The following is a 15,241-nucleotide window of genomic DNA, read 5'->3' as shown; positions in this document are numbered from 1 at the left end:
TTAAACCCGTGCCTTAACTTTAAATAAAACACTACCATTGTAGACCTTTAAATGGTTTTTCAAATAGCAATTTAAATTAAATACTCAGTAAATAAATCCCAAAAGTTACCACACACGATTAGAACCACATTCTTAAGCCAACCAAGAGCTCTTTTCCCAAGAAGCAGCGATGGAAGGAAGGTCAGATTTCCTCAGCCTCCCCAAGCACCTCCATCCATGTGCCAAGAGCTCAGTTGTTGAGGTCTAACACCAGCCAGGTTGAAAATAATTGTAGTCTGAGGTCTCATTTAATTGCCACTGACAGGCGAAATAAATCTTACTCGGAAGATAATCTCATAGGAAACAATCCATGATGTCCTGTGGACACTAGCCACTCAGAAAGATGGCTCTCGCACAGCCACTGGCCTGCCCACCCTCAGGCCCAGGCTCTGCTTGCAAGGGAAATTGCCTGTGGGTGGAGAGGAGCCGCCAACTTCAACACCAGCCTGGACTCCTACAGCACACTGGCTCCACGTTCCTGGGGAGGGTGTCCTGGCCGGGGTGCAGGAATAACATCAGCCTCTACAGAGGCAGTGGGGGAAAGGCCAGGGTGTTCAGATTGTTGTTTCTGGAACAGTTAGCAAGCTGGGGCTCAGGAAACATGAGGCCATGCAAGGACTGAAAGAGGCCCTTGTTGAAACGGAGCTGCCTCTCTCTGTCCCACACGACTTCAAGCATCATGCCCAGTGCTCCTGCATCCCACTCATTGTCTTATCTGGACCCCAGGAAAACACCTTGAGGATCCACTGTGACAACAACAATCTGGAGATAACATTTTCAGCTCAAATGGACACTCCAAGCACTGATCAAACAACTAGTTAAACACAAAAGTGTAGGTGAGGGGTGGAATGAGGTGCAAAGCAATAGAGAAATGCAACTTTATTATTTGAGAGAGGTAAGAGAATGGCCAGGAAATACGGTTCAACTGAGACAAAAACCATAGTGATGTTCACCACAATAGAAAGGAATTAAAAATCTAGAAGCAATGAGAAAATAAAATACCTCACCCTTCTTAAAGAAGACACAGCTGTGGAATTCAAATTAATTAATTTTTCCAATCCCGAAAATGTTTATCAGACTGCAAATTAACTTTGGGGCTCCAATATCATTCCACAGCCCCTCTTTCCACATACTCTTCTTCTATTACTGGGTTGCTAGATATTTTTAAATATTAATAACTCATCTTTCTGAATCTCTCCCTCTTACCCAACTTGAATGTCCAGGGGGAGGAAATTAATATTAATAATAATAACAATAATAATAATAATATAAATGGAGAGGACAATTTAAAAAAGGGGTGGGGGGCAGAGAACCTGAAATGTTTTTATCTCAGAACTCCCTTTTGAGTACACTTCTTTCTAAACTGCCTCTATGAACATGTGCTCAAGTAGTGCCTTAATGACCCCTTTGGTTATGGAACATGCTGATTTTCATGACCCACAAAGCGATTGCTGCCCCCCATCCCCCTCCCCTCTTCCTGATATCCATGCTCTTATGTAATCCCCTCCACTGAATGTGAGCTAGATTATGTTCTAAAAGACTGGGATTTCCATCTTATTTGCCTTCTCTCACTCTCTCTTTATGGAGAAGCCCACTTACAAGAAACGACTTTCTCTGGCAAATAGCCACCGAGGACTAGAGCCTTGCCAACAGGCATTGAGTAGACTGGGAAACAGATTCTCCCTCATTCACCCTGAGCCGACTGAAAGACTGGTCAGCACCTCAGCTGCAGCCCTGAAACCAAAGAACACAGCTAAGCCACTCCAAAGTTCCCGTCCACAAGAAACTATGAGATGACAAATGTCTGTTTTTTAGGGGATAAACGGTTACAAAGCAAGGAATAATTCATATAATTGAGGAAATGTTTCCATATCATTAATGAGTTGATGGCTGAAAATAATGTGAATGTGTTTCACTAAAAAAAAAAAAAAAAACTCTGCCATCTGAACATTAAAAAAATATACTAGAAACAGATTATCCTAGCCTATTTTTAAATATTTCACATACAACCATCCATGGGTGTGAACCAATTGCTAACAATAAAAAATGTAATGCTACACCTTCTAAACAGTATACAAGAATCATTGACATCAGAGAAGATGGAAAGTTATTAACTAAATTTCAAGAAACACCTAAGCATAGTGCTTGAGATTGAAAAAAAAGTACCATCACGATTTGATTAATTCTGCCAACAAACACTTCTTCAGATGGAATTCTATCTCTTTGTGAAGTATTTTCTTTTCATTAAACTAGAAATTAAAATAAACTGAACTTAGAACCAACCCTTTAAATTACCCTATTACAAGTATTAAACCAAAGTTTTCAAACACATTGCCCATTTATATTTAATAATAATTTTGTGGGACCATCTATTATACAGACCATCTAAATAATGTCTATATAACCTCTGTGTATTTTGTAAAAGACATAATAGACTAGTATTATAGTGTATGTATATAAGTAAATAATTATATAAATTATTAAATAACTACATATTTGATGAGTCTATGCCCAAGTCATTTTTACTGTTCGGTCTATGCCACTGAAAAGGTTTAATTAGCCCTGATCTCAAAGATAAGTCCAAGTGCTTTTCCTTAATTTTCCCAGTTTCCGCCATCTTTCTAGTCCTGCACTTAGAGCCACTTGCAATGCTCAGAACACTCCTGAGCGCCCTTAGAAGCAGACCCTCTCCACAGGCCCTTCTTCCAGCACCACCCCTATCCTTCCGCACCCAGCCCAGCCCCGAAGGGTCCACTGAAGAATTCTGACTCATATTTCAATGCTCTGCTTACTTGTCAACCATTTCATGACCTTTCCCCTCTCCTTCCCTTCTCATCTCCCCTCAATGCTCTCACAGTGCCTTTTAATTTCTTTATTATAGGACTTACCATGCTACAGTATATTTTAAGGATTTGTTTGTTTTTTGTTACCTTAACCTAATTTAGGGCTTTCTAAACATTTTTATCAATAGCAAATAGTCAGTAAACATCTGTTGACTAGATAAAGTATAAATTAATTCATTTTCTTTCAGATAACTTTCCTCTATGGCTAAAAGTGTAACAAGTTGAAAAGAGTATCTCCCTTCATTTCACCCTACCCAGCTATCCGTATCCCCATCACCAAGATTTAATTTAATACATTTTTTCAAAAAAATTTTAAAAGTTGATTTAAGTACCAGATTCGGCATTTCTGAGCAGATTTTCCTTACACTATTGTGTAAGCAGCATTGTCCAGAGGTAAGGAGCCAGACTGCCTCAAGTTAAATCCATCTCTGCCTCTTGGACATTTTAAATATCCTCTTGCAATAATAAATGAATAAATATCCTCTTGCATCTCAGTTTCTTCATCTGGCAAATAAGGAAAATAATAGTTGATAAATATAGGTGTGGCACAGAGTAAAATTTCAATAAATTTTGGCTATAATCCTATTGTCTTCTACAGAGATATTAAACCCATCAGTAGTAAGGGTTAAACAAACTCCCAGACTTGATCCCCATCCAGTACCTCCAAGGAATATACACACGTACCCACAGATAGAAACACCTTAGGACAGGGGCTCTGTCTACTTTTATTTTCACTGTTGCAGCCCCAGTGCCTGGCATATAGTACGTGCTCAATATTTGTTGATTATTTCAAAATTCCCCACCCACTCCTGCCTTGTTCAGATTTGAATTCACATTGTGGTTCAGACCTGACCTCCCTTTTGAAAGCATTCTCATGGTGGCTATTGTCAAAAGCAGGATGTGGGAAAAGTTAATGTAGCTGATATTGCAGGAAAATCTGAGAAAGAGACATAAGAGGAAATTAAAGTTCAATAGGGACCAAAAATCTATAGGTGATTTAGCAAGAAATTATTCACAAATGCAGGATTTACACACAAGTACAAAATGTCCCAGGGAACTTCTGAAAATAAAGGAGATATATTTAGAAACAAACAACCAAGTAACAACCTTGGCAGATTCTAGTATAGAATAAAAACTTTTAAAAATTAAATCAATTCTATTCTCAGAACTTTTTCAATTACAAGTGACTACCATGAGGTCTACTAGTATAGAAAGGAAGTGTGTGGGCTCACATAAGTGACAAATGCAGAGGTGTGTCTCGGGGGCTTATACACTGTCATCAGATGGGCTCACCAATCCATGTGTACAACCACCCATTCACCCATCTCTCTGACTCCTGATCTATCTCTCAATCTTTTGGTTATCTCTTACTGCAGGCAGGTTTTCAACATATGCAAGGAGAAAACAACAACAAAAAATGCACAAGGCCACTAAAACTCCAGGCATACACCATCTCAGTTTATTGGCTAGTTGTGGAGTTTCTTTTTTCTCTTGAGTCTATATAGGGTGGAGAGAAATACTGAATAGCCCAAACAATATCTATCTACCACATCCAAAAAGGAAAAAACATTCCGAATTCTACTACTACAACACAAACCACGTTCCAGCCTCATGTTCCCTTCCAGTGCTGTTACATAGTATTCCGGTACATATTTTTTCATCTGACATTTTGTCATAAGCATCTTACCTGTTGCTACATAGACTTTATAATGATCAGCTTTAAGTGTTTGTATAACATTTAATTAAGTCATTAGTCATTATGCAATAATTTACTTATCATTTCCCTAATGGTTACTGTTTACAAACTTCCAGATGCTGCTATAATTTAAAAATATAGTAGTTATTCTCTTTTTACCTGCAGCATGTCACTTTAAAAAAAATAGATTTCCTTAAGATAATTCTCAGAAATTGGATTAGTATGTGAAATGATAAGAACACTTACATAGGTATAGTTTTTACTATATATAAGCAAATGCGTATTCAAAACATTGTTGGTTACCAAAGGGAAGGTGGGTGGGAGGAGGATGAGTAGGGTAAAGGGGGTCAAATATATGGGGACGGAAGGAAGCTAGGCTTGGGTGGTGAGCACACAGTGGAGTATACAGAATTTGTATTATGAAGTTGTGCACCACAAATTTATATAATATTATTAACAATGTTACCCCAATAAATTTAATTTTTAAATAGTTATACTAGTTTTCAGTGACTCTAGTAATGTATACATGTCACAGCATCACATGTCTTTATCGGCACTAAGTATGATGTGCAGATAAACTTTTATTAAGTCATGGTCTCTAAACATGCTCAGCAGTTCACAGCGCCTTCATTAATCCTACTACATTTATAGCCTGACTCTCACACCCAAGAAAACATATATACAATTATATGTATATATGTTTCTAGCACATAATAGACACTCACTAAAATTTAGGAGAATCTGCAACTGAATCTATTATGTTCTGATTTATGTTTCTAGGTAGACCACCTTTGGAAATGTTGGCTTTGTTCATACAAAGTATAGAACAAAATAAGCAAAAATATATCTGCAGGGTTGTTTCTACAAAATAAAAAAAAGTATACAGAAGAAGAAGGACTTTCCTGTTTATCTGTCTGCTCCCTTGAACTTCTCACCTGTTTTGGCAAACAAATATATCTGAAGAAATTATTCTCACAGAACTGTAATGTAATTATCATTGGTCCTCTTTTAAGAGTTTTTTTTTTTTTTTAAGAGTAACCAAGCCCACCATAGCTCAATGGTGGTGGTCAAAACCCTGGATGCCCATCACAATGACCTGCAGAAGGTTTTTTAAATAGAGATGTCTGGATCCCATCCCCAATTCTCCAAAATTTAGAATCCCCACAGGTAGAGCCAGGTATTAGTAACTTTTTAAATCTCCACAGGTGATTCTGACTCAGAGCCAGGATTTGGGAACCAAATAAATCAACCAGTAATGAGGTATTAGTATTAATGTCAGTTATTCTTAGTTGTTCAATTTAAGTTGAAAACAAACTTTATTAGAATTTCTTCTTATACCTTTCCCCTGTCTCATGCTTCCACGCAAAGAAGGCTCCATGGCAGGAATGCACCCTCCCAATGAGCCCGCATCATGCAGCCCTCCACACCCCCTCTGCGGGGCGGCCACCTGCACCATTCTGCTCTTCCACAGGAGGAGCTCTTTAGTCTGCCAGTGGCTGCAGCTGGGGATATCCGCCCCTTACTGATTGAAGAACTAGCAGGTGCCTTGGACTAGTAGATTTATGCCACATTCTCCAGAATCCACAGAACACCTGGGTCCCCCTCTCACTCTCCTAGTTCCCAACTCAGCCAGAAAAAAGGGGGTGCTATTTCTTGGGCTCCCTCAAACCCCTCAGTAGGTGTCTACTTATGCATCGCATCTTTCTTCCTAGAGCACATGCTTGCGGAGGGCAAGTTCTCACATCTCCCTCGATGGTGTGTGAGGCACAGAGCCCAGCACAGACATCAGGGAGGTGTGCGGAGCAGAGTGCACGGGGAGGGCTGGCATCCACTCCACCCCTACTCGGTGCCACACACCATGTGAAGCTTTAGTCATACTATCTCATGCTACCCACACCACTCCCCTGCGAGGTAGGATTTAGTATTCCCAATTTACAGGCATGGATAGAAATTATCATCAAATGAAGTTCATTCTGTCAGAGACTGTTTGTAGGCAGGAACATTAAAAAGTGAGAATTTATTCCCCTTTTTCTACCTGCTGCCTAGATATTTTACTCTGAGCACAGAACTAAAAGTCCACAGGTTCCTTATATAACAGGCATATAGTTATCTAGAGATGTGTCCTCTCAGTTGAAAATTATCAAATTAATGACAAGTGCCCTTTCTCTTTCTACACTGTTTGTTATCACATGATCTTGGTATTTCAAATAGGATTATGCTATTTGGGCTGGGCACTTAAGATTTCCCGAAGGGCCAAGGCTGAGTAATTTTCAGGTAATGAGCTTTAATGTCCAAAGAAGGAGACATCCTGAATCACCTTCTGAACCTGTGCCATGGATCTGCTGTAATACTGAGTGTCAGTAGTTCCAGAACCTTCCATAATTGATCTTGTGACTTGAAACTGAATCACTTTCAGGGCTTCTTCCAAAGTGGTTTTTGCCCTCCTGAACTGTACTCTGTTACAGCTCCACACATCCAGACCGCCAAAGAAAATGACAACTCCCTGGTGCTTCTGCCTTCATTGAGACTTTAAAGTCACCCTGGGCCCCCTTTACCCTCAAGGGGAAAGTGCACCAAAGTGCACCACAAGCAAACATTTCCCCAGCCTGTAAAAATGTTGAGGGTGAGATGCAGAGGAAAGGGAGAGCCTTATACAGACGCAAGGATTCAGGCCTTTAGTTTTCCAAGGCCCCTGAGCTACCCTGGAGGAAGAACCTAAGTTATGTGAACCTGTGCACATCACCAGAGAGAGACTCTGTATCAGTGCATAGTATCAGTGTGCAAAGTCTAGTAAATTCATTAAGTCAAACCCCACTGATTCAAACTTTGAGATGACAAAACCTGAAAGGTGGCACTGTCCTTGTACAGATGAGGAAACAGGCTGAGGGAGATTAAGTGACTGGCCAGGAATCACACAGCTATCAAGTAGCAGAACTGTGTTCCTAATTTCTCTCTATAGACAGAAAGATAAGTGGTTTTCCTACTTTAAAAAAATCATTAGCATGTAGAAGAAGTGGCAGGTAAGAATTCAAAGTCCACTCTTCAACTTACCAGCTGGATAATCTTGGAAAACTTAGTTGACTTCTGTGGATATTTTTCTTCTAGACAATGAACCTACTCATAAGGTTATTATAAGATTTAAATGAAATGACAGATAAACTAGCTGATACTTAGGTGCTCACTAAATGTTACTTCCCTTTCTTGAAACAGCTATCAAGTAACCATCATTCTTACACATTCATTAATAGTCTGTCTGTTGGCCTGTTATTGTTTATGTATTTGCCTAATTGTTTATTTTTTGCCTTCTCCCTCCAAGAGGTAAACTCAAAGAAGACAATTCTATTTCCATCCTGTTCCCTCCTTTGTCCCCAGTTCCTAGTACAGAGTCCAACCCATAGAAACAATTAGAAAAAACTGGCAAATGATATGAAAAAAATAAAAACTTTATAGGGAAAAAATGCTTTACCGCACCATTATTTTTTTAAGAAAAGGTAATATTTTACTAATTCTTTAATTAGTATCTTAAATCAGCCCTATGTAAAGAACATGGTTATATGTATATATATATATATATTTTTTTTTATCCTCACCCGAGGATATTTTCCCATTTTTTTTTTTTTGTACAGATAGAATGGGAGGGAGAGAGAAGAAGGGAGAGAGAGAGAGAAACATCGACGTGAAGGGACACATCGAGTGGCTGCCACCCGCACGACCAACCAGGGCCGGGGACAAACTGCAACCGTAGCACGTGCCCTTAGCGGGAACCGAACCCGGGTCTCTCCGGACCGCAGGCCGACGCTCTAACCACTGAGCCAAACTGGCCAGGGCTATATTTTAATTTATGTGTATATATATATATATATATATATATCTAATACAATGTATACTAACATAGTTACAATATGGGTATACTAATAAGTATATACTATGTTATTTATTATATTACTATATCATATGTATATATGTAATATGTGCATATATGTATGTAATATATGCAATATAGTATATGTATAATAAACTATATTTATATATCAAAATAAAAGATAAATAATAAACATTCATGTCCTATTCTAATATCCTATGGTTCTTCCAAAAATTGTTATGGCCACACCAAATCGATTTAAATATATTCTTAGATCCACAGATATTAGTTGTATAATAGTAATATTTCCAAAGAAACAAATAGCATAAGTGCCCAGACTGGGTTGATTTTGTTAAACAATGGCTTGAAATTTTCCTGTTATGGGTGTTACAGTTTAAGTGGAAGGAAATTCAATTAGACGTGCCTATGCTTTATTTAATGCTGTGTTGTCGACATGTTGAAATTCTTAACAGTTTTGAATAAATGATCTGCATTTTTGTTTTGCACTGGACTCCACAAATTATGTAGCCAGTCCTACTTGAAATAGATGTTCTGTCTCCTGAACAATTTCTCTGACACCTTCAGTAAACTCAGAGCCTCTCCTAGGTGCTCTCAGAAAGGTCCTGTGTTTACAGCCCTTGATACCCTGTTCTACAATTAATTTATAGATTGTCTTCCTTTCTGATATGTGGGTTCCTTGAACATAGGAACAATGATTAATTTATCATTGTATCTCTACATCTACTACCCAACAAATATTTGATGATTATCAGACATGGGAGTAGTTCCATAAAATTTCCAACCCTGTGAAATTATTTTCTCCTGCAGGAAGAAAACAAACAATCAATCTGGCTATATGGTTCCTCCTGTGGTCTTTGCCAAATATTGTCAAGTAAACTAACAGCAGCAGAGTGCTGTCGTAAATGGCTTTGGACTGCTGTGACTTTGCCCAGAGGAACATGAGACTCCAGCTGAAACCTCACATCATCAGAATCTGTCCCCCAGATTCACTTTTTTCCTCCCATACAATGTAGATTTTAGGCAGTAGTTCACTGGTGTTTAATACCTAAAGTCTCTAGCTACTGCCAAAAGCACAAGAATAGACCAGACAAGTGCAAATTACCACACTACAAAAAAAGGAAAAATTGAAAATTTACAGAGTACATTTTTATGATCCTGTATAGGAATTAAGTAGCTATTTTCAACTAATAAGGTCATTCTGATGCACAGCAAGGACTAAATACAGATAAACTTTAACAAGTCATAAAAGCACCTACATCACTCTATATGCTCTTATCTTTGAATAAAAATAGACTGGAGCATGTGCCACTTGTGTTAAAAAAAAAATTCTGGGCAGTTAACCAAAAGCAAATTGGGAAAAATTATTGTAATGTCAGCATTGCTTAGAGGTGCCTATGCACCATGATTACAGCACCAGCTTGGGGTTCAAACACTTCTGAGTTCCAATCTCTGCTCTGCCATGAACTTGCAGGCAGAATTTGTGTCTTTTACTTAAACCTCTCTGAGCTGGTTTCCTCATTTTTTAAGTATGGATATTAATATCTGCCACCTCATAGCCTTGTTACGGAGAATAATGAGAAAATATGTGCAGAGCACTTAGCACGGAGTGTGAAAAACTCAGGAAGCCTCAGGAGCAGCCTTCACACCCTTCCAGGGACTCTAATGTCCTAATTCCCAAATAGCCTACCACTCTCTCCTCTACCTCTACCCACATACTCTATTCCCCTCGTCCCCTCCTCCAAATTAATCTTTAGGCATAAATTGGGTTAATCCTCTATCCACAATAGTCAATAAAATATTATTAAATAAGAAATACCCTAGCCTTGGCCAGGTGGCTCAGTTGGTTGGAGCATCGTCCCGTTCACAAAAAGGTTGCGGGTTTGATCCCTGGTAGGAGCACATATGGGAGGCAACCCATTCGTGTTTCTTTCTCAGGTTGATGCTTTTCTCTATATATATCTCTCTCTCTTTAAAAGCAATAAAAACATATCCTCAGGTGAGGATTTAAAAAAAAAAAAAGAAATACCTTCATTCCTTGGGCTTCTCTGGAACAGTATTTTCAGGAACAGATAACTATATACTTTAAAAAGGTGTAAATACTCACAGGGAGAACTTGACAGGCTCCAAAGCCCACAGTGATAGCCAAAATGGTGAAACACAGAAACAGAAGCCAAATGAAAGAACAAGACACCTCCACCGAAGATGAGATCAATGTGGAGCAATTAGGCATGTTAACAGAGCTAGAATTCAGAGCCATGATCTTGAGGAAGCTGAACAGCATGAGTAAGGACATAGAGACACTGAAAATAAGCCAATTGGAAATTAAAAACCAACAAGAAGAGATAAAAAATGACATGTCAGAAATGAAAAACACATTGGAAGGTTTAAAAAGCAGAGTAGGGGAAGCTGAGGACCGGATCAGTGAATTAGAAGACAGGGTAGAAAAAATCAACCAATCAGAAAAACAAAAGGAAAAAACTATTAAAAAACAGGAAGACAGCTTAAGAGAACTGTGGGACAACTGGAAACGTAATAATATTCGCATCATAGGAGTCCCCGAAGAAGAAGAAAATAAGCAAGGGATAGAGAATATATTCAAAAAAATAGTGAGAGAAAACTTCCCTAATTTGGTGAAGGAAGAAGGCATTCAAGTTCAAGAAGCACAGAGAGTTCCAAGTAAGAAGAACCCAAACAGGCCCACACCAAGACACATAGTAATTAAAATGCCACAAATTAAAGACAAAGAGAGAATCCTAAAAGCAGCAAGAGATAAGCAACAGGTTACCTACAAAGGGAACCCCATAAGGCTCTCAGCTGACTTCTCACAAGAAACACTACAGGCCAGAAGGGAATGGCATGAAGTAATCAAAGTCATGAAAAACAAGAATATGAATCCAAGACTACTCTACCCAGCAAGGCTATCATTCAAAACAGAAGATCAAATAAAGAGCTTCCCAGATAAAAAAAAGGCTAAGGGAATACATTAGCACCAAACCAGCAATGCAAGAAATGTTAAAAGACTGCTGTAATTAGCAGTAGGCATGGGAAGAAAAATAGAACCACACTAAACAAAAATGGCAATAAATAAGTACATATCAATAATCACCTTAAACGTAAATGGATTGAATGCTCCCATAAAGAGACACAGAGTAGCTGATTGGATAAGAAAGCATGACTCATCTATATGTTGTTTACAAGAGACCCACCTCTCAACAAAAGACTCACATAGGTTGAAAGTGAAGGGATGGAAAAAAATTTTCCAAGCAAATGGAAAGCAAAAAAAAGCTGGGGTAGCAATTCTCATATCTGATAAAATAGATTTCAAAATGAAGACCATAACTAGAGACAAAGACGGCCACTACATAATATTAAAAGGATCTATCCAACAGGAAGATATAACCTTGATAAACATATATGCACCCAATATAGGAGCACAAAAATATATTAAAAATCTTCTGGAGGACTTCCAAGGAGAAATCGACAACAATATAATCATAGCAGGGGACTTCAACACCCCGTTGACAGCACTGGATAGATCCTCTAGGCAAAAAATTAGCAAGGAAACAGAGACTCTAAATGAAGCACTAGACCAAATGGATTTAATAGATATCTACAGAGAATTACACCCCAAAACTACAGAATACACATTCTTCTCAAGTGCACATGGGACATTCTCAAAGATAGACCACATGATAGGACAAAAACTAAATCTCTACAAGTTCAAGAAGATTGAAATCATATCAAGCATCTTCTCAGATCACAATGGCATGAAACTATAAATCAACTGCAACAAGAACATGCAAAGACATTTCAACACATGGAGGCTAAATAGCATGTTATTAAACAATGAATGGGTCACCGAGGAGATCAAGGAAGAAATTAAAAACTTCCTGGAAACCAATGAAAATGAACACACAACAACACAAAATCTATGGGATGCAGCCAAAGCAGTTCTGAGAGGGAAGTTCATAGCACTACAGGCCTACCTCAAAAAACAAGAAAAATTTCTAATTGACTGTCTAACCTCACAACTTAAAGAATTAGAAAGCAAACAAAAAGAAAACCCCAGAGCAAGTAGAAGGAAGGAAATAGTAAAGATCAGAGCAGAAATAAATGACATAGAGACCAAAAAAACAATTCAAAGGATCAATGAAACAAAGAGCTGGTTTTTCGAAAAGATAAATAAGATTGATGGACCCTTAGCTAGACTCACCAAGAAACAAAGAGAGAGAACCCAAATACACAAAATCAGAAATGAAAGAGAAGTAACAACCAACACCACAGAAATACAAAAGATCGTTAACAGCTACTAAGAACAACTATATGGCAACAAATTCGACAATCTAAGCGAAATGGACAAATTTCTAGAAACACACAGCCTCCCAAAACTATTCCCGGAAGAGATAGAAAACTTGAACAGACCAATAACAACGAAGGAAATTGAAGAGGTACACAAGACTCTCCCAGCAAACAAAAGCCCAGGCCCAGATGGTTTCACGGGGGAGTTTTACCGAACATTTAAAAAAGAACTAACACCCATTCTCCACAAACTCTTTCAAAAAATTCAAGAAGAAGGAAGACTTCCAAACACGTTCTATGAAGCCAGCATAATTCTAATTCCAAAACCAGAAAAAGACACTACGAAGAAAGAAAACTACAGGCCAATATCCCTGATGAACATAGACGCCAAAATCCTGAACAAAATATTAGCAAATCGGATCCAGAAATACATCAAAAAAAATTATTCACCATGACCAAGTGGGATTCATTCAAGGGATGCAAGGCTGGTACAATATTCGCAAATCAATAAACGTGATACACCACATCAACAAAATGAAGAATAAAAACCACATGATCATATCAATAGATGCTGAAAAAGCATTCTACAAAATCCAGCATCCATTTCTGATAAAAACGCTCAGCAATGTAGGAATAGAGGGATCATATCTCGACATAATAAAGGCCATATATGAAAGACCTACAGCCAACATCATACTCAATGGACAGAAACTAAACACATTTCCATTAAGAACAGGAACAAGACAGGGATGTCCACTTTCGCCACTCTTATTTAACATTGTACTGGAAGTCTTAGCCACAGCAATCAGACATGAAGAAAAAATAAAAGGGATCCAAATTGGAAAGGAGGAAGTGAAACTGTCATTATTTGCAGATGACATGATATTGTACATAGAAAACCCTAAAGACTCCATCAAAAATCTATTAGACTTAATAAATGAATTTGGCAAAGTAGCAGGATACAAAATTAATGTCAAGAAATCGACGGCATTCTTGTACATCAATGATGAACTCACAGAAAGAGAAACTGAAAAAACAATCCCATTTACCATTGCTCCAAAAAAATTACGATACCTAGAAATAAACTTAACCAAAGAAGTAAAGGACCTATTTGCAGAAAACTACAGGTCATTGAAAAAAGAAATAGAGGAGGATATAAAAAAGTGGAAGCACATACCCTGTTCATGGATTGGAAGAATTAACATCATTAAAATGTCCATACTACCCAAAGCAATCTATAGATTCAATGCAATCCCCATCAAAATACCAACGACATATTTCATAGAACTAGAACAAATACTTCAAAAGTTCATATGGAACCAAAAAAGACCCCGAATAGCCATAGCAATCTTGAAAAAGAAGAACAAAGTAGGTGGGATCACAATACCAGATATCAGGTTATACTACAAAGCGACTGTAACCAAAACAGCCTGGTACTGGCACAAGAACAGGCATATAGACCAGTGGAACAGAACAGAAAACCCAGAAATGGACCCAAGGCAATACGCTCAATTAATATTTGACAAAGGTGGCAAGAGCATACAGTGGAGTAAAGACAGCCTCTTTAATAAATGGTGTTGGGAAAATTGGACAGCTACATGCAAAAAAATGAAACTAGACCATCAACTTACACCATACACCAAAATAAACTCAAAATGGATAAAAGACTTAAATGTGACCCGTGAATCCATAAAAATTCTAGAAGAAAATGTAGGCAACAAAATTTCGGACATCATACGGAGCAGAATTTTCACTGATACATCACCTAAGGCAACAGAAATAAAGGAGAAAATGAACACATGGGACTACATCAAACTAAAAAGCTTCTGCACAGCAAAAGAAACAATCATCAAAATGGAAAGGCAACCCACTGTATGGGAGAACATCATTGCCAATGATGTATCAGATAAGGGGTTAATTTCCAATATATATAGAGTGCTCATACAACTCCACAAAAGGAAGACAAAGAACCCAATTAAAAAATGGGCAGAGGAGCTGAATAGACACCTCTCCAAACAGGACATACAAATGGCCAAGAGACATATGAAGAAATGCTCAACATCACTAATCATCAGAGAGATGCAAATTAAAACAACAATGAGGTATCACCTCACACCTATCAGAATGGCCGCCATCAACAAATCATCAAACAACAAGTGTTGGCGAGGGTGTGGAGAAAAGGGGACTCTAATACACTGCTGGTGGGAATGCAGACTGGTGCAGCCGCTATGGAAAACAATATGGTGCTACCTCAAAAAATTAAAAATTGAACTTCCATTTGACCCAGTGATCCCACTGCTGGGAATATACCCTAAGAAGCCTGAAACACCAATCAGGAAGAATATATGTACCCCCATGTTCATAGCAGCACTATTTACAATAGCTAAGATCTGGAAACAGCCCAAGTGTCCACCAGTAGACGAATGGATCAAAAAGCTGTGGTACATATACACAATGGAGTACTATGCAGCTGTAAGAAAG

This window comes from Molossus molossus, unplaced genomic scaffold (genome assembly GCF_014108415.1).
Source record: "Molossus molossus isolate mMolMol1 unplaced genomic scaffold, mMolMol1.p scaffold_m16_p_10, whole genome shotgun sequence".
Taxonomy (NCBI): Eukaryota; Metazoa; Chordata; class Mammalia; order Chiroptera; family Molossidae; genus Molossus; species Molossus molossus.
Note: the sequence above shows the minus strand (reverse complement) of the source record.